Below are 19632 nucleotides of genomic sequence, written 5' to 3' on the forward strand. Positions count from 1 at the left end.
AATAATAATAATAAATTTTATTTAATGGGCGCCTTTCATACATCTCAAGGACACCTTACATAGTAATCGGAATAAAAACATATAATCGGAATAAAACAAGTAATTAAAGACATCACAGTGACACAAATTAAAAACAGAATTCAATCCAAAAACAGAAAATCAAAAACACAGTGTGAAAAGAGAGCAGCGGCAGCCAAAGCGCGCCAGCGTCCACTCTCTCTTCACGGCAGCCATCTTGGACACAGACCTACAGGACTACAATTTGACAAAAAAAATCATCCCCCCACAGTGGATAGCACTGTGGAGGAAGGCACAATGTCCAGTCCCCACCTCATGTTCACCCCAAAGTCAGGCCTATTGAGGCCACCGCAATTGCCTGTACGGAGGCCCGATGTCCCTGGCCGTTCTCACCGGGTGGTCTTGCCCCGGCGTCGGGAGAGTCCTTTCGGCGGCTGGGCCACTTGGAACGGCCGCTTCTTGGTTGGAGCCCGCGGCTGCCGAAGCCGACAAGGCCGCGCCGGTTTGGAGCTCCCAGGCTCCAGATGAAAAAGTCGGCGCCCGCTCTCCGCACTGCCGCCTTGCCGCCTCTACGCACGCCGTCTCTCCGCACGCCGCCTCTCCGCTCCGCAAACCCGCAGCCCGGAGATGTTGCTCACGGCGGTCCAGCTCGCCAGAGCTCCAGCGCGGCGACCCAGGCAAGGCATCGCCCGCTCCGCTCCGCTCCAGCGCTCCAATGCTGTGCCGCCACCCAGGCCGAGGTGCTGGGTGGTTCCCGCCAAGAAACGGCGCTCCAAGCCCGCTGGTAGGCCACGAGGACGGGTCGACGGGCAGCCCGGAAAAAAGGCTGCCACACCGACCAGGTAGGGACCTATAAATAAAGTAACACCTACCCCCCCACATTAAAAGACCATATCCCCTACAAACAAAAAAACAGGACTCACTAAAAACTATTAAAAAAAACGAATTTAAGACGGACGGCTGCTGGCTAGCAGCCGTTCACCAAGATGGCTCCTCCTCCTATATATTCACACACACACACACACACACATATATATATATATATTCACACACACACACACACACACACATATATATATATTCACACACACACATATATATTCACACACACACACATATATATATTCACACACACACACACACACACACACACACATATATATATTCACACACACACATATATATTCACACACACACACATATATATATTCACACACACACACACATATATATTCACACACACATATATATTCACACACACACACACACACATTCACACACACAACACTAAACTACACTGTGCAAAACGAATATTCAAATCCTGCTGTAGAGTCTTTTGCTGAAACAAAATGCTGCTTTTAAATAACGTCCAAACAACACAGACTTACCATAGAGAAAGCAGCCGAATATTTGAACGAATCTTCAAATCCTGTTGTAGTCTGTGGCTGAAACACAATGCTGCAACACAATGCAGCTTTGGCTGAAACACAATGCAGCTTTTGCTGAAAGACAATGCAGCTTTGGCTGCAACACAATGCAGCTTTGGCTGAAAGGCAATGCAGCTTTGGCTGAAACACAATTGCAGCTTTTGCTGAAACACAATGCAGCTTTTGCTGAAACACAATTGCAGCTTTTGCTGAAACACAATGCAGCTTTTGCTGAAACACAATTGCAGCTTTTACTGAAACACAATGCAGCTTTTGCTGAAACACAATTGCAGCTTTTGCTGAAACACAATTGCAGCTTTTGCTGAAACACAATTGCAGCTTTTGCTGAAACACAATTGCAGCTTTTGCTGAAACACAATGCAGCTTTTGCTGAAACACAATGCAGCTTTGGCTGCAACAAACACACAAACATTTACCAGTTCTGTAGAATTATTCAACACCTCGTGCACTCCGTCTTCAGCAGGCAGCGCCATCTTACCTCCGACCGGAAATGACGTCATCGCCGCCATCTTGCCTCCGGCCAAAAATAACGTCATCGCCGCCGGGTTCCCGAACACCGGAAATGACGTCATCTACGCCATCTTGTAACTGCCAAAATCACAAAATGACCGCCAATTTTAAATTTAAACACAGTTCTGGTCCAAATAAAAAGCTTTATTCCGCCTGAAAACGTTGCAACAAATGCATTTCAATTTACATGAACATTTCAAAGACAATACAGACATCATGCTTTAGTCACCTGAAAACGGGTGCAACCATTTTAAAACCCAAGAGAAACAAATTTGGAAACGCTTTATAACAATAACAAATGCTTTTTATTTTCAATACACATTTCAAAGACAATATAGATAGACAAATATACAAATGCATTTCATGTTCAATACACATTTCAAAGACAATATAGATAGACAAATATACAAATGCTTTTTATTTTCAATACACATTTCAAAGACAATATAGATAGACAAATATACAAATGCATTTCATGTTCAATACACATTTCAAAGACAATATAGATAGACAAATATACAAATGCTTTTTATTTTCAATACACATTTCAAAGACAATATAGAGAGACAAATTTACAAACTCTTTCCAACAAAATGCCAAGAAACTTCAGACCATGGTGAATGGTGAACAACATACATATCAATTGGCTGAAAAAGCATATGCAGGGGACTCACCTTGGAATAGAGCTGCAGCTCAGAGAGCCGTGACCCTTTCACTTTGTGGTCCGGAAGAAAGTGATTGAAGCAGGACACTTCCGGGTTTTATAGACCCTCCCTCCCCCTGCTGCCAGCGGGGGCAGCAGAGAGAATGGGGAATGTTGTAAAAACATTAATATCTCGGTCATATCTCATCGACGGGAAAAATCCTTGGCACACATGCGGCAGAGGGGGGCTCTGAGCGAGGTAGCCAAAAATGACGGCCGTAGGTGGCGGCGTTCTCTCGGAAATCGCAGCACAGATCGCTAAAAGCGGTCAAGAACAGAGTTTTAGTAATATAGAAGATAGATAGATAGATAGATAGATAGAAGATAGATAGAAGATAGATAGATACTGACTGATGAAGACTGATGTACCATAAGCCTTCTTTACCAGTCTATCTGCCTTTGATGCCAATTTCAGGGAACTATATACCTGTACTCCTAGATCCCTTTGCTCTACAACACTCCCCGGAGCCCGACAATTCACTGTGAAGGTCCTGCTCCCATTTGACTTCCCCAAATGTAACACTTTGCATTTATCTGCATTGAACTCCACTTGCCATTCCTCAGCCCGCTTGCTTAGCTGATCAAAATCCTGCTTCAATTTTTCATAAGCATCCTCACTCTCCATGAAACCACCCACTTAAGTTCAATTAGTATTTTCCACCAGTATGTGCAAGAATAATTGATAACTTTGAATTAAAGTTGCTGTCTTTAAATTATTTTGTTTTCTCGTCATTAAGCTGCTTTTAATATTTATTATCTAGTTCCTTGGTATATAATAGATATTCATTGGAACACTTCTGTGACCTGGTATTGTATCATAAGTCTAGGGAGAAAATCACACATTAAGTCTGAAATTCTTCTCTGGGTTATACCATCAGTTTAGTTTAGTTTTAGTTTAGACATACTGTGTGGAAACAGGCCCTTCGGCCCAACGAATCTGCACCGACCAGCGATCACCCGTATACTAGTTCTTAGCTTGTACCCTAGGGACAATTTACAGAAGCTAATTAATCTAAAAACCTGCACATCTTTGGAATGCGAGGGGAAACCGGAGCACCTGGTGAAAACTTACGTGGTCACAGGGAGATCATACAAACTCCATACAGACAGAATCCCTTGACAAGAATAAATCTGGGTCTCTGGCACTTTATGGCAGCAACTCTGCCACTGATTCACTCCCCAGGGTGAAATCACATGTTAAATTTGAAATTCCACCCTGTGTTACACCTATTGCAGGTCACAAGCACAAATTAACTATTTTGGAATAATAATAGATATTTATCCATATGAATTCTAAAATTGATACGGAATAGCCATTTGGAGTAATAAGCCATTATGTGAAAATGAAAAATGAGTGTTCAACGTAGACTTTTCACATGTATTTTGTCTTACAGTATAGGGTGAGCCAATTGTAAGTAATTTCTTTATATAAGGATTGAACAATAGTGTTCAGTAGCACTTTGGCCTCAGAATTAAGTTGTGACTTAAATGTGGAGTGCTATATACGGTAACAACTTCCCTATTTAAGGAATGATCTGACTATCCGTACCGACATGATGCCAAGACCTACTCTTATCTGCTTGCACATCATCCATATCCTTCCATTCCCTGCATATCCATGTGCTACTCCAAAATCTCTTAAATGTCACTTAATGCAACTCTCGTATCTAATGTTACCATCGTATCTCATGTCGATGTAAAAACATTAATAAATTGAATGTCGGGCAGAAGTTTTAGATGCAACAGTGGGTCAAAAAAACATAGCAACGTAGAAAATAGGTACAGGAGTAGGCCATTCGGCCATTCATGGCTGATCATCCAAAATTAGTAACCAGTTCCTGCTTTCTCCCCATATCCCTTGATTCCGTTAGCCCTAAGAGCTATATCTAACTCTCTCTTGGATACAACCAGTGAATGGTCCCTACACTGCCTTCTGTGGCAGAGAATTCCACAGATTCACAACTCTCTGGATGAAAAGGTTTATCCTCATCTCAGTCCTAAATGGCCTACCCTTTATTCTTAAACAGTGAACCCCTGGTTCTGGACTTCACCCAACATCGGGATCAATTTTCCTGCATCTAGCCTGTCCAATCCCTTAAGTATTTTACACGTTTCTATAAGATCCCTTCTTATTCTTCTAAATTCCAGAGCATACAAGCCCAGCCGCTCCATTCTATCAACATATGACAGTCCCGCCATCCCGGGATTGAACCTTGTGAACCTACACTGCACTCCCTCAATAGCAAGAATGTCCTTAATCAAATTTGGAGACCATAACTGCACACAATACTCCAGGGGAGGTCTCCCCAGGGCCTTGTACAACTGCAGTAGGACCTCCTTGCTCCTGTACTAAAATCCTCTCACTATGAAGGCTAACATGCCATTAGCTTTCTTCATTGCCTGCTGTACCTGCATGCTTACTTTCAGTAACACCCAGGTCTCGTTGCACCTCCCCTTTTCCTCGTCTGACACCATTCATAGAAACATAGAAAATGGGTGCAGGAGTAGGCCATTCGGCCCTTCGAGCCTGCACCGCCATTCGATATGATCATGGCTGATCATCCAACTCAGTATGCCATCCCTGCCTTCTCTCCATACCCCCTGATCCCTTTAGCCACAAGGGCCACATCTAACTCCCTCTTAAATATAGCCAATGAACTGGCCTCAACTACCTTCTGCGGCAGAGAATTCCACAGATTCACCACTCTCTGTGTAAAAAATGATTTTCTCACCTCGGTCCTAAAAGACTTCCTCTTATCCTTAAACTGTGACCCCTAGTTCTGGACTTCCCCAACATCGGGAATAATCTTCCTGCATCTAGCCTGTCCAACCCCTTAAGAATTTTGTAAGTTTCTATAAGATCCCCCGCAATCTTCTGAATTCTAGCGAGTACAAGCTGAGTCTATCCAACCTTTCTTCATATGAAAGTCCTGTCATCCCAGGAATCAGTCTGGTGAACCTTCTCTGTACTCCCTCTATGGCAAGAATCTCTTTCCTCAGATTAGGAGACCAAAACTGTACGCAATACTCCAGGTGTGGTCTCACCAAGACCCTGTACAACTGCAGTAGAACCTCCCTGCTCTTATACTCAAATCCTTTTGGTATGAATGCTAACATTCCATTTGCTTTCTTCACTGCCTGCTGCACCTGCATTCCTACTTTCAATGACTGGTGTACCATGACACTCAGGTCTCATTGCATCTCCCCTTTTCCTAATCGGCAACCATTCAGATATAAGTCTACTTTCCTGTTTTTGTCACGAAAGTGGATAACCTCACATTTATCCACATTATACTGCATCTGCCATGCATTTGCCCACTCACCCAACCTGTCCAAGTCACCCTGGAGCCTCAGCAGCTCACATTCCACCCAGCTTTGTGTCATCCGCAAACTTGGAGATGTCGCATTTAATCCTTCGTCTAAATCGTTAATATATATATAGTGAATAACTGGGGTCCCAGCACTGAGCATTGCGGCACTCCTGGAGAAAGTCCAGCATCTCTGGAGCAAAGGAGTAGGTGACGTTTCGGGTCGTGAACCTTCTTCAGACTGAGAGCCGGGGGAAACTGAACGATATAGACTGTGATATCGAGAGATATCGAACAAATGAATGAAAGATATGCAAAAAAGTAGTGATGATAAAGGAAACAGGCCATTGATAGCTGTGGCCAAGGTGAGAACAAGTACTGACAATGAGACTCAACAAGATGACTTTAAAGCATAGTACGACTTAGGTAGGAGAGGGATGGAGTGAGAGGGAATGCCAGGATTACTTGAAGTTAGGGAAATCAATACTCATACCACTGTTGCAAGCTGCCCAAGCGAAATATGAGATGCTGTTCCTGAAACGTCACCTGCTCCTTTTCTCCAGAGATGCTGTCTCACCTGTTGAGTTGCTCCAGCATTTTGTGCCTATCTTTGGCTTAAACCAGCTTCTGCAGTTCCTTCCTGCACAAGTTGCTGGAGATGCAAGTTGGTGGTGCCTTTCATGATTTATATATTCTGTTTTCTGATGAGTAAGTTCAGGCTTTTGTTCTAGGGTCAAAATCTCAGCATCTTCAAAGGGTCACAATCCTTATGCCCCTGTCCCACTTAGGAAACTTGAACGGAAACCTCTGGAGACTTTGCGCCCCACCCAAGGTTTCTGTGCGGTTCCCGGAGGTTCACAGAGGTTTTAGTCAGTCTCCCTACCTGCTTCCACTACCTGCAACCTCCGGCAACCACCTGCAACCTCCGGGAACCACACGGAAACCTTGGGTGGGGCGCAAAGTCTCCAGAAGTTTCCGTTCAGGTTTCCTAAGTGGGGCAGGGGCATTATAACTCCCTTATAACTCTCCTCAGAACTGAAACACTAAACATAATCGGATCAACTTCAGTATGTGAAAAGTATCAAAGGTGACACTAGTTCCATCCTCATCTAACTACCAATCTCTGGTACATCTTCTTAAAATACATTTTATCACCGCTTAAGTAGGAATTGATGCAAAGCAATTAGAACTGGGTATCAAAGTTTAATTTTCCTTGCATGGCTCAGGGACACAGAATATGTGTGGCAAAATCGGTCTGATGTCCCAGCGAACTGTTATTAAAAAATAACGCCACCATTTACTAATACAGTAATTAATGTCAATACTATTTATACATGTCAACAGGGAGTACAAAACCATTTATTAGCACGGGGGATAGGAAATACAGTGAGCACATTTGCATTTTTTATTGCTGCTCTGACCTTCAGAAAAGCGAGTATGTAAATATTGACCAATATTAACTTAATCAGCAGAGAAGAAATTAAATTAATATCTCACAAGAGAGAACAAGTGCAGGGAAGTTACAGTCAGCATAACAATAGGTCATTCTAGTGAGGTAGACAGTGGATGGATTATTGATTCATCTGCTGCTTAGATATAAAAATGTAAAATCCCGGCAATGGATTTATGGATAGGACAGGTTTAGAAGGATATGGACCAAACTAGGGCAGGTGGGACTTGTGTAGCTGGGGCATTGTTGGCCAGTGTGGGCTAGTTGGGCCGAATGGCCTGTTTCCACACTGTATCATTCTATGGCTCGGTGAGTCTAATTAATTCATAATCAATCAAATGAATCTGCTCATAGAAACATAGACATAGATAATAGGTGCAGGAGTAGGCCATTCGGCCCTTCGAGCCTGCACCGCCATTCAATATGATCATGGCTGATCATCCAACTCAGTATCATGTACCTGCCTTCTCTCCATACCCCCTGATCCCTTTAGCCACAAGGGCCACATCTAACTCCCTCTTAAATATAGCCAATGAACTGGCCTCAACTACCTTCTGTGGCAGAGAATTCCAGAGATTCACCACTCTCTGTGTGAAAAATGTTTTCCTCATCTCGGTCCTAAAAGATTTCCCCCTTATCCTTAAACTGTGGCCCCTTGTTCTCATCCATTTCATTTCTTTATTTTCCACCTTTGTCTGTCAAATTTTTGTTCCAACATCCTACTTGTGCCACTTAGCTCCATTTGTGTAGATATAATCAGGCATAGGGGTGAGAACGAGGTTGGGATTGTGACAAAATCATTGGCCTGTGGGCATTGGGGTCAAACACATTTGGAGCAAAGAGTCCATTTTTGACTAAGGCCATCGATCTTGACTCCAAAGGGTAAGACACCCTTAGCTAGTTTCCAGTAAGTTTTTCTGAAACATATCTCACATTCGTCCCAAATGCCTCTTTTCGTATGAATAAGCAGTCATTTGCAGGCCACTGGTGCAATTTCCAAGTAATTCTTAGTAGAAAGCTCTACAGACAGCATCCGTAGTCAAAGCCATGTCTTTGGTGCTGTGAGGCAGCAACTCTACTGCTGTGCCACCGTGCCACCCTATTTATGAAGATATTGCCACGACTTGAGGGTCTGAACTAAAGAGAAAGTTATGCAGGCTCGGACTTTTTTTCTTGGAGTGCAGGAGGCTGGGTGTGCACTTAGAGATGTATAAGATCATGAGGGGGATAGACACAGTCTTTTACCCAAAGCAGGGGAGTCAAAAGCCAGAGGACATAGTTTGGAGGTGAAAGGGAACAACCAGAGGTGAAAACCTCCACCTTCATCTCCAAAAGCTGCCAGAAAACACCAGCTTGAACGGAAATATTCCGACTTTTGAGTAGACGTATGAACAGCTGCAGTATTGTTTGCATTGCAAAGTGTAAATGTCATAACTTTGCTTTGGTCTTCGTGCTTTGGTGCAGACGAACATTTTTGGTTGTTCTTTAAACAGATGTTGTATCCACCACAACTCGCCACAGTTGCCCATCATTATCCCGACTGTTACTACATTCAGATTACAATTAAAAAATGTTTAAGCATATTGACTTGAAAAATCTTGGGCTTGTACAGATCACACTTTGCCTGACGTACGGTAACAATAATATGCGATATGCATCGACCTTGAGCAATTTCACTGGAACTAAAACGGAATGAGTTTTCATCTAACCGTGCTTTCATGTCAGAGAACTAATAGTGAAGGGTTGTCCCTGAAGTGTCCGCGGCTTGATGTGCAGAGACTGAAACATCTCATTTGGAGAGTGTGGTGAAATTTCAAGGGATTATACAGTTCCTCCATGATCGAGAGACATGGAGGGATTTGAAAACTGGGAAGTGAGAATATTAGTCATAGAATTATGCAACACGGAAACAAATCCTTCAGGAATTTGTTAGACTCGGCATGCCTGACTCCTTCATCACAAAACCTAGGTATGTCAAAGCCTTTTGGCTGACTGATGCCCCAGAGGAGATGGCACAACAGTGTCACATAGTTCCATTTGTGGAAATGGCATTTGTGGCATGGTGGCGCAGTGGTAGAGTTGCTGCCTTACAGCGCTTGCAGCGCCAGAGTCCCTGGTTCGATCCCGCCCATGGGTGCTGTCGGTATGGAATTTGTATGTTCTCCCCGTGACCACAGGCAGACGTAGCACTTGGAGAACTCATCATTGATTCCAAACCCACTGAAATCTCATGGCATCAGATGAAAGCTGGGGTCAAGGAAAGAGCGTTCTTGTCACGGCCCTGTTTCCACCAATCTATCCACCACCACGCACAAGAAGCACAAGACGCAACAAGACAAACACCATTGTATGCAGATGCCGAGAAGTGTCCAGATACTGAGAAGTGCCCAGAGACCAGGGTTCGATAACGACTATGGGGGCTATCTGTACGGAGTTTGTATGTTCTCCCCGTGACCTACGTGGGTTTTCTCTGAGATCTTCGGTGTCCTCCCACACTCCAAAGACGTACAGGTTTGTAGGTTAATTTAGCATGGTATTAGTATAAATTGTCCCTGTGTGTGTAGGGTAGTGTAAATGTGCGGGAATCGCTGTGCGGCGTGGACTCGGTGGGCCGAAGGGCCTGTTTCCGTGCTGTATCTCTAAACTAAACTATATATCAGTAGATAATTCTTTGTTCGTTGAACAATCTGCTCGATTGTTCCCAGTGATCATGGTATTTGACGCTCTTAATAAAGTCTTGATTGTCTTACCTGATCTTTATGTTGTGTTTTAAAGTTTTCTTTAACAGTAGCACCTATAATAATGAGTAAAATTTTGGTGATCAATACATTTCTCGACATTTAGAGAACTTAAATGCCTGTCCCACATGGGCGACCTAATCCGCGAGTTCTGGCAAGTTTGCCCTCGAGTCATACTCGCAGCATGGTTGACATGAGGTCGTATGAGGTCTTCGTAACTCTCCTTCATGTTCGAGAGTGGTCTCCGCGTACTCGAGGCCTCATCTAGGTCGTGGCGTTTTTTTCAATATGTTAAAAAATGCCCACGAGTAAAAAAAGGTTGCCATGGGAAAGATCGATACTTTTCTTACTCGTAGGTTTAGTCGTAGTAGGTCGTAGTAGATCGGCATGTTAGTCGTAGATAATCGATGGTAGTCGAAGGTAGTCATAGATAATCTTCATCATAGTCGAAGGGAGGTCAAAGAGAGGTCGAAGGAGATCGAAGGAGTTCGTCTTCACTCTCCACTATTCGGTGTCCAATTTCCCCGAAGTTAGTAGCAATGTTACCAAATTTTGAGATTTAAAAAATCAAATGTGTAATTTATCCCATCAGATAAAGCATAAAAAGAAGTTTAATTTGACACCTAATTCACTTTCATATCTTCAGTATTAATAAAGTTATGGCCATTTTCATACTCGGAAATTAGCATCTTGTTCCCTATTGCTTTTTCATTGACTTAACACAAAAGCTGTGATCGAGAACAGTCAAAAGTCCATAACTTTCTTAAAAATTAAGAGAACTGAAATAGTTTTTCAGTTATTATAGATTGAAGCATTCTGAAACAAATATGAAACAATCTTACTTAGATGTCTTGAAATTAAAGCATATAATTAGTTAGTTACCTAATTGTAGCTAATTACAAAATTCAATTACTAGATCTAAACATCTATCCATTTCTTAAGAATAGATTAACATTTTTAAATAGCCTAAATGTCCAAATAACATTCACACAATAATTCACAATATAACATCATTTTTAAATCTCATTGTCATGGGTTTATAGGCCAAATGGAAGGAATTTAACATTTAATATCTGTAAATTAATGGCCATTTAAATCAACTTGCGAGTGGGTTTTTCTGGAACGCGATCAATTGAAATGTTGCGGTTGCGGTGAATTTAGACCCGTATCGGCAGCAAAAACACTGCCGGTTCGTACGGGGGGGGGAAATCGCCGTTTCGCAACTTAAAATGTGAATTAAATACATCTTAAGAAACACTTTAATACATAAAAATAAACTACTTTCTTTTACCTGTCCCCTACGTAAAATCCGTCCCCATTGTCGCCGTTGACGGCTTCAGAAGCTGATTTTAAAATCACTCCAGCGATTAACTTGTCGGGCGAATTTTTAAAAAAAAGACACAGAACGGCCGTCGGAACGATTCTTCAGCACTCCAACAAAATATAATACAGGACAAGGTCGGAGAAAACTGCGTTTTAACCCCCCCCCCCCCCCCCCCCCCCCCCCTCAAATGGGCCAAAATCGTGCACACGGCCAGTGGCAGAATTGCACCGCCGCTGAAGGTAAGTATTGTAACATACCTAAAGTTAGTTGAACTGGTCTTCAACATGTCAATTTTTCAAACTCTTCTAAACTCGCCAATTCGGTCACCCAAGTGGGACAGCCCCTTAAGGGATATTTGGAGCAGGCAAGAAAATGGTTTTGAGTACAATATCTACCGTAACCTTAACAAAAGGCAGAGTAAGCTCTAAAGGCCAGATGGCTACACCTGCTCCTGATTCTTTTGAATCCTGATCACAACTTTTAAGTAATGTTTGAATTTTAGAAATGCTAAACAAAGGTTGGTGTTGTTAAGAGTTATCTATCAAAATGCGGGGCGGACATTTCAAAGATTCATAAATATGACAGACGGCAATTTATTTTTCAATCAGTCCCTTGCATATTTCCCAGAGGGTCATTTCTAATGTTGTGTTTTTCTCTTTCAAGAGAATGTTTTTCACCCAAATGCAACGGTGTTGTTGCTCTGCATTGGTGTTTTTGTTTCAAGCAGAACCTTCAGTTACATTCTTTCTCCCCAAAGGACAGAAGTTTGTTATAATTGTGAAAGTTTAGTTTAGTTTAGAGCTACAGGGTGGAAACCTACCCTCCAGTCCACTGAGTCCACACCGACCAGCAAGTATGCCCGCACATTAACACTATCCTACACACACTGGGGACAATTTACATTTACGTGAAGCCAATTAACCTACAAATCTATACGTCTTTGGAGGGTGGGAGGAATCCGAAGATCTCTGAGAAAACCCACAAAGATCATGGGGAGAACGTACAAGCTCCCTACAGACAGCTCCAGTAGTCAGGATCGAACCCGGGTCTCTGGCGCTGTACGGCAGCAACTCTGCCACTGTGCCGACCTATCCCTATTGATTGATAGGGATTGCTAATCACATTCCCACCATCCAATGTTTAGTTACTGTGCAAAGATAAAATTGGGCTTCACTTTATTGTGCTCTTTGAAGGAACCATTATTTAATACATGTTAAACTTGGTTGAAATTCCAGATGCTACAAATATATCCAGAATTCTCTTTCAGCCTGAATCATTGGCATAGAATTATGGAATTATACAGTGATACAATATAATACAATAGAACTTTATTTATCCCAGGAGGGAAATTGATCTGCCAACAGTTATAAAAAACACGAAACATGAAATCAAAGTGAGGAGTGGAAAGGATTGGTGATGTACAAAGATTGGGAGTCAGTCTACCCCACGACAGAAGGGGGAGGAGTTGTACGGTTTGATAGCCACAGGGAAGAAGGATTTCCTGTGGCGTGTTGTACTGCATCTTGGTGGAACCAGTCTGTTGCTGAAGGTGCTCCTCTGGTTGACCAGTGTGTCATGGAGGGGGTGAGCTGTATTGTCCAAGATGCAGCATGGAAACAGGGCCTTCAGCTCAATTTGGCCACGGTGACCAACATGCCCCATCTAAGCGGGTTCCACTTGCCTGCATTTGGCCCAAATCCCTCTAAACCTTTCCTATCTACATACATGTCCTAGTGTATTTTAAATGCTGTTATAGTGCCTGCCTCAACTATCAGCTCGTTACATACACCCACCACCCTCTGAGTGAAAAGGCTGCCCCTTAGGTTCCTGTTAACCTTTTCCCCTCTTACCTTAACCCTATGTCATCTGGTTCTTGATCCCCCTACCCGAGGTGCATTCACCCTATTTATTCCCCTTATTATTTCATACACCTCCACAAGATCATTCCTCAGCCTCTTGTGTGCCATGGAATAAGCGCCTAGCCTGCTCAACCTTTCACTATAACTCAGTCCTGGCAAGATTGTCGTAAATCTTGTCTGCATTCTTTCGAGCCGGTCCTCTAACTGGCCCTCCTGGTGGGATCCGGTGGGTCCGCGATCCGCGGCGGGCGAGCCGGGCTGGGCCATCCTAGTGGGTTCTGGTCAGCGGCGCGGGGTTCACCGTCCATGGCGAGCGAGTCGCCGATCTCTGGCGAGCCTGGGTCCTCGGTCTACGAGCCTCAGATGCCTCAGCCACCGGTGCACAACTCCCCAGGAATATGTTACGGAAATCAAAGATTGTCTATAGATACTTTGAAAGCAAAAACTCTTCCTTTAAGATTCCAATAGTAGTTCTACTACATAAACTACATAATTCCAATACATAAACTACTGCGATCCCATTTCTAAACAAATATTGTTAAGGCAATTTTACATCCAATTTACTACTCTATTCCATAATCACTAACATATTGTTCATGACTGCTGGAATTTATTTTTTTTAAATCGACTTTGCGTTGTTTTTCATTCCATCGCCATATGCTTATATTGATCTTTATATGTGAGTGCGACCAGTTCAATTTGTATTTTGATTTGAAAGCGAAAATTAGCTGTTGCTACATACAATCATGTGCTCACCAAAGCAGGAATTGATGGGGCAGGACTGGGTTAAGGGGTTTGTAAATGTGGATGGGAAGGAGGAAATGGAAATAAACTTTTAAGGCAATAGTGTCAAGGGAGCCATGCATAATAATTGGATTGTGCCAGGCTTCGGAGTGTTATAACCTATCTTTGTGTAATCAGGAAAACAAAATGGAATGACCAAAATCCAATTTGAAATAGTGCTAGGGTGGTTTACACTCATAAATGAGGAATGAAATGGGACCTGTGGATATCCTTACTGTACCTCATCCAGCTTCATGCATCTGACACATTGCTAAACAGCATTCAGAAAAGAAAATTAGACTTTAAAGACACACTCCCCATGGCAGCAAAAAAGTTAAGATGGAGACAGAAGTGACCGAGGAGAGGGAGACAATGGCCATAATCACGCAAAGGGACTTGAAAGTCTTCCTGAACAGGGTCCATAGCAGTTTGTGGGTCTTTTGGGCTGGCAATATGTAGGGGAGGGGTGTTGGCGGGGTCAGGTTTGACAAGTCCACCTGGCCGATCTGAGATATAGTGGGCACTAAATGATCTGAGGAGAGTCTCAACCCGAAACGTCACCCATTCCTTCTCTCCTGTCCCACTGAGTTACCCCAGCTTTTTGTGTCTATCTTCGGTTTAAACCAACATCTACATTTCCTTCTTACACTAAATGGTTATTGTTGTCCTCTCCAGCAGTGAGATTTTACATAAGATGGAACAATTTGGAAATAAAACGTCATAATCTCATAAAAATATATCAGGGCTACCTTTCAGCAGTTTTATATCTGTAAAGTGAAATGCCAAGTGACAATTGTTTTGGGAAGAATTCTGAGTTCTTCAAACAAAGTTCATCTCAATTGGAAAGGTACAGATATTTAGCAAGTCATTGAAGGAGCCATTGGGAAGAGGGCTGAGGACCTATAGAGCAACATGCAAAGGGAGTTTATCTGTCATTTAGTTTTTCCAGGTGATTGTTCATGTTAAGAATTGCGATTGAAGCAAGCTCACTGAATTGTTTAAAAGTCCATTATATTTCGTGCAGCTAAATCCTGCTTCAAACACCACCCCCTGCTCCCTCCTCAACTCCACCCTCCCCTCCCCCCACGCCCCACCCCCAACCCCCACCCCCAATCAGCTGGGAGACAGAACTCTGATGTTGAAAAGTCAGGGTGCTCAGGCATTTTGTGTTTCTTATGCTGCTCTTGCCCCTGCTTTACTCCAGGCTGGCCCATCCTGTCTCTTAGATGCCAAGTCTTCACACAATGATGTAACCATTGGAATAATTTATGTGAGACGTGAGTGACTATTGAACAGTAACTACTTTATTAGCAATAACTTGTCAGACAAGGAGAACAATCAAGCAAGAGACTGTCCTCACGATTCAAAGCATGTAGTATTTTAATATCATTTTTGATACGTGGCATAAAAGCAAGGTTAGTCACGCACACTTGTTTGCAGGGTTAACTATTGTTAACATTCAGTGTTCAGTAACATATAGCATTCAGTAACTTTCCACTGAAACACAGGCTTCTTTATCTGTAGGAAGATCAGGGGGTCTCGTTGCAGCCATGAGTTCACAAGCTCTTCTTTGTGTTTAGCAAACGTTTCCTTGAGTTTATGGGCCACCTGCACCAGGCATGTTTAGCCTGGCTGTCAGAGGGTACATTCACCAGAGTAACGTTCGATTCCCACAGAGTGAAGTGCTGCCCATGTTGAAATACAAAATGGAAGAACAGACCAGTTCTTCCCACAATGCCGACAATTCCCTCTGTGTACTGCAGAGGCCCCTTAGACTCATGCATACAATGAAATCTAATCGTGAAGATGCCTGTGATCTTCCCTGCTCGTATCCTGATTCTTGCTGTAATCCACGTTTAGCTGCTTTGGTTGGAAAGCACACTGCATTGAGGTATAAGTGAAGAAGATGGCAGCCTTTGCCCCCAGATCCATCTCTTAGGGCACTGGCAGCTGCTGTAAAGCCCCCGTCCCACTTTCACGACCTAATTGGCGACCTCTGCCGAGTTTGCCCTTGACTCTTACTCGCAGCATGGTCGCCACGAGTTTGTAGGAGGTCTTCGTGACTCTTCCTCATGCTCGTGAGTGGTCTCTGCGTACTCGTGGACTCAAGGTCGCGCCGGTTTTTCTAGCCTGATTAAAAATGTCCACGAGCAAAAAAAAGGTCGGCATGGAAAAAATTGATACTTTTTACTGATAGGTAGGTCGTAGGTAGGTTATAGTAGATCGTGATGGCAGTCGGAGGTAGTCTGGCCAGAGAAATAAAATGCAAACATGACATCATTTTATCATGTGAACATTTTCCACTCGTAGCTAGTCGTAGTTGGTCTTAGGTGTGGAAGAATGAGGTCGAGGGGGTCGTAGGAGATCGTAGACATAGTCGTAGGAGGTCTTTTACTTCAACGAGTCAACACGACCTTTACGTTTATTTCAACTCGTCTAGGGTCTTCTAAACTCGTGGATTAGGTCTTCCAAGTGGGACTGGCTTTGGGCCAGACTCCCCTCAGGGTAAAGGGGGTCACACGTGTTTTCCTGAATCATAGCTTTTGTGGTGAGGAGATTTTCTCATGATCCACAACCATCTGCACATTGAGAGAATGGAAATCATTCCAGTTCATGAATTGGATTTAGCAGAGCAATAAATCGCAGTCAATGCTGGCAAACCCTTATGAAAAGGATGTCATCTAGTATAATCAAAATGATCTAGAATAATAAAAATTGGGAAAATAATTAACTTGCTCCAATAAGTTACTCTTGAAGGGTTTCGGCCCGAAACGTCACCTATTTCCTTCGCTCCATAGATGCTGCTGCACCCGCTGAGTTTCTCCAGCATTTTTGTGTACCTTCGATCTTTCAGCATCTGCAGTTCCTTCTTGAACACAGTTACTCTTGACATTTTGTGGAGAAGACAAGCAAGTTTTCTAGACTGTGTACGAAGGCACTGCAGATGCTGGTTTAAACCGAGGATAGACACAAAAAGCTGGAGTAACTCAGCGTCTCTGGAGAAAAGGAATAGGTGATGTTTCGGGTCGAGTGTGAAGAAAGGTCTCGGAGATGCTATCTGACCCATTGAGTTCATCCAGCTTTTTGTGTCTATCTTAATTTTTCTAAACTGTTGGATATAACTCAAAATAATGCCACAACACATTATTTTCACGTTTGTTCACGTTATGTAATACAGGTGCACAACCTTTTATCCGAAGATCCAAATAACGAAAACCTCCGAATAGCGGACATTTTTTCGGTCCTTGAAGAAAGGTCCTTGAAAACGTTCACCGAGGGCGGCCCGCAGAGGTGACAGCGGAACCTCCGGTCGGTCCTCGAAGAAAGGGGAACTAAATCCCCATTCATAAAAGAGAAGGTGAGGCTATATTGCGCGGGAGGGTTAATAATTGACAATATGCTGCTGCCTGCCCGCTAAGTTAAAAAGTTCCCACGGTAGACTCACGATACACAGTGTATCGTGAGTCTTGCGTGGGAACTTTTTAACTCAGCGGGGCAGGCAGCAGCAGATTGTCGCTCGCTTCAGTTTCACCCCACCTACACCCACCCCTCTGCTTCCCTGCCATGTGTGTGACCCCTTCCCTCCCCACACCAGCTCCCCGCCCATTGCACCGGCGCGGGGGCTTTGCACTGTCTTCAAGTCGGCGATTGCAGCAGGCTCGTGCCAGTCACCGGAGACGTCAGGACCAACGGGACACCGACCCCCAGGCCCACCGCAAGCACGGAGATCCCAGAGACCCACAGCCAGCAGCAGCCCAGCCCCGTTCCAACTCCAGAGGAAAACTGCAAACTGGCCGGAGACGTCAGGACCACCAGAAGCCGTTCCCCGAGCTGTGCCCCCTCATCGGGACACCGACCCCCAGGCCCACTGCAAGCACGGAGATCCCAGAGACCCACAGCCAACAGCAGCCCAGCCCCGCTCCAACTACAGAGGAACCTGGGTTGCGGATGACGGGGCGCAGCTCGGGGCGTCGTAGGGGCCCATCGGGGAACGGGTTCCTGTTGGTCTTGAAGTCTCCGGCACCTGCCATCCTCCGGGAACGGTACCGCCCTTGCAGGAGAGTGGGGTTGTTTGCAGTTGCAGAGGGAGGGGGCAAGGGCGGTACAGCTCCCAGTCTCAGCTCCAGTCCAGGGGGGTGGCCGGAGACGTCAGGACCAACGGGACACCGACCCCCAGGCCCACTGCGAGCACGGAGATCCCAGAGACCTACAGCCAGCAGCAACTCCAGCCCAGCCCCGCTCCAACTCCAGAGGAACACGTAGGGGCAGAAGCTGATGGTGTGCAAGGTACGTCTTGTTCTTGGGGTGGCGGATGAGGGGGCGCAGCTCGGGCTGTGGGCAAACTGCCACTTGTCGCCGTAGCGGCCCATTGGGGAGCGGATTCCTCTGGAGTTGGAGGGGGAGGGGGGTATTGTGCTGTTTGATCGCCCCCTGCTACCCCAGGGACAGGGAGACACCGCGGCTTTTTAGACTGGTGGGCAATCACTTCCAAAGTTCTGCCCACACAGTCAGTACACTTCTCCTACACTGCATTTCATACAAACATTTATTCTGCAAGAAAAAACTTCATTGAAGACTCAAACTCGCGACCGAGTTTACTGCCGGGATCAAGGCACAAACTCGCGACCTTGCGGATATGAGCCGAGCACTCTACCACTGAGCCAGCCTTTAAAATCTACGCTAAAAAAATTCCATTCCGAAGACCGACAAATTCTGAATTACGAAAAGTGTCTGGTCCCAAGGCTTTCGGATAAAAGGTTGTGCACCTGTAGTGTAATGAATTTCCCAATGTCTTGTTAAGTTTACAGGTTTTACAGGAAACTTAGAAATACTTTGGACCCTGGCATCAGCTAGGAACCTACCGACATTTTCCTCCTCATTCTCAGCTTCAGCACACACCTGGCTTTCTTTGCTCGGGCTACTCAACCCACTCCCATTCTCCAGCCTTGCGTCATACTTCAAATTTATGAATGAGCTGGATGCTAATCTATCCAAATAATGCAAAGCTGGATTAGAGGAGATTTACTGTACAGTGTTTGGGTGACTGCTCTGACCTAGTGATGGCAGCAAATTGAAAGACACAGCTGGAAGTTTTCTATGAGAAGGAAATGTGCATGACATCTGAAGATCTTCCTGCAGAATGTCACATATCTCATCATGACAGCATGGGAAAACGAACGTCTGCAAGTACATTCTTCACGAGAAAGGCCAAGAAGGATGTGATGTCTCTGAAGATGGCTCTTTCTTCCTGAGGACTCCAAGCCAGTTTTGGCCACTGAGATGCTTCAACTAATAGTGTGCTGTCAGCAATATCAATTTATTTCATCAGAGGGTGGTGAATCTGTGGAATCTGTGGAGGCCAAGTCATGGGATATTTTAAAGGCAGAGATAGGTAGATTCTTGATTAGTACAGGTGTCAGGGGTTATGGGGAGAAGGCACGAGAATGTGGTTAAGTGGGAAAGATAGCTAGGCCAAGTAGAATTGATGGGC

Source organism: Amblyraja radiata, chromosome 14, assembly GCF_010909765.2.
Source record: "Amblyraja radiata isolate CabotCenter1 chromosome 14, sAmbRad1.1.pri, whole genome shotgun sequence".
In the NCBI taxonomy this organism is placed as follows: Eukaryota; Metazoa; Chordata; class Chondrichthyes; order Rajiformes; family Rajidae; genus Amblyraja; species Amblyraja radiata.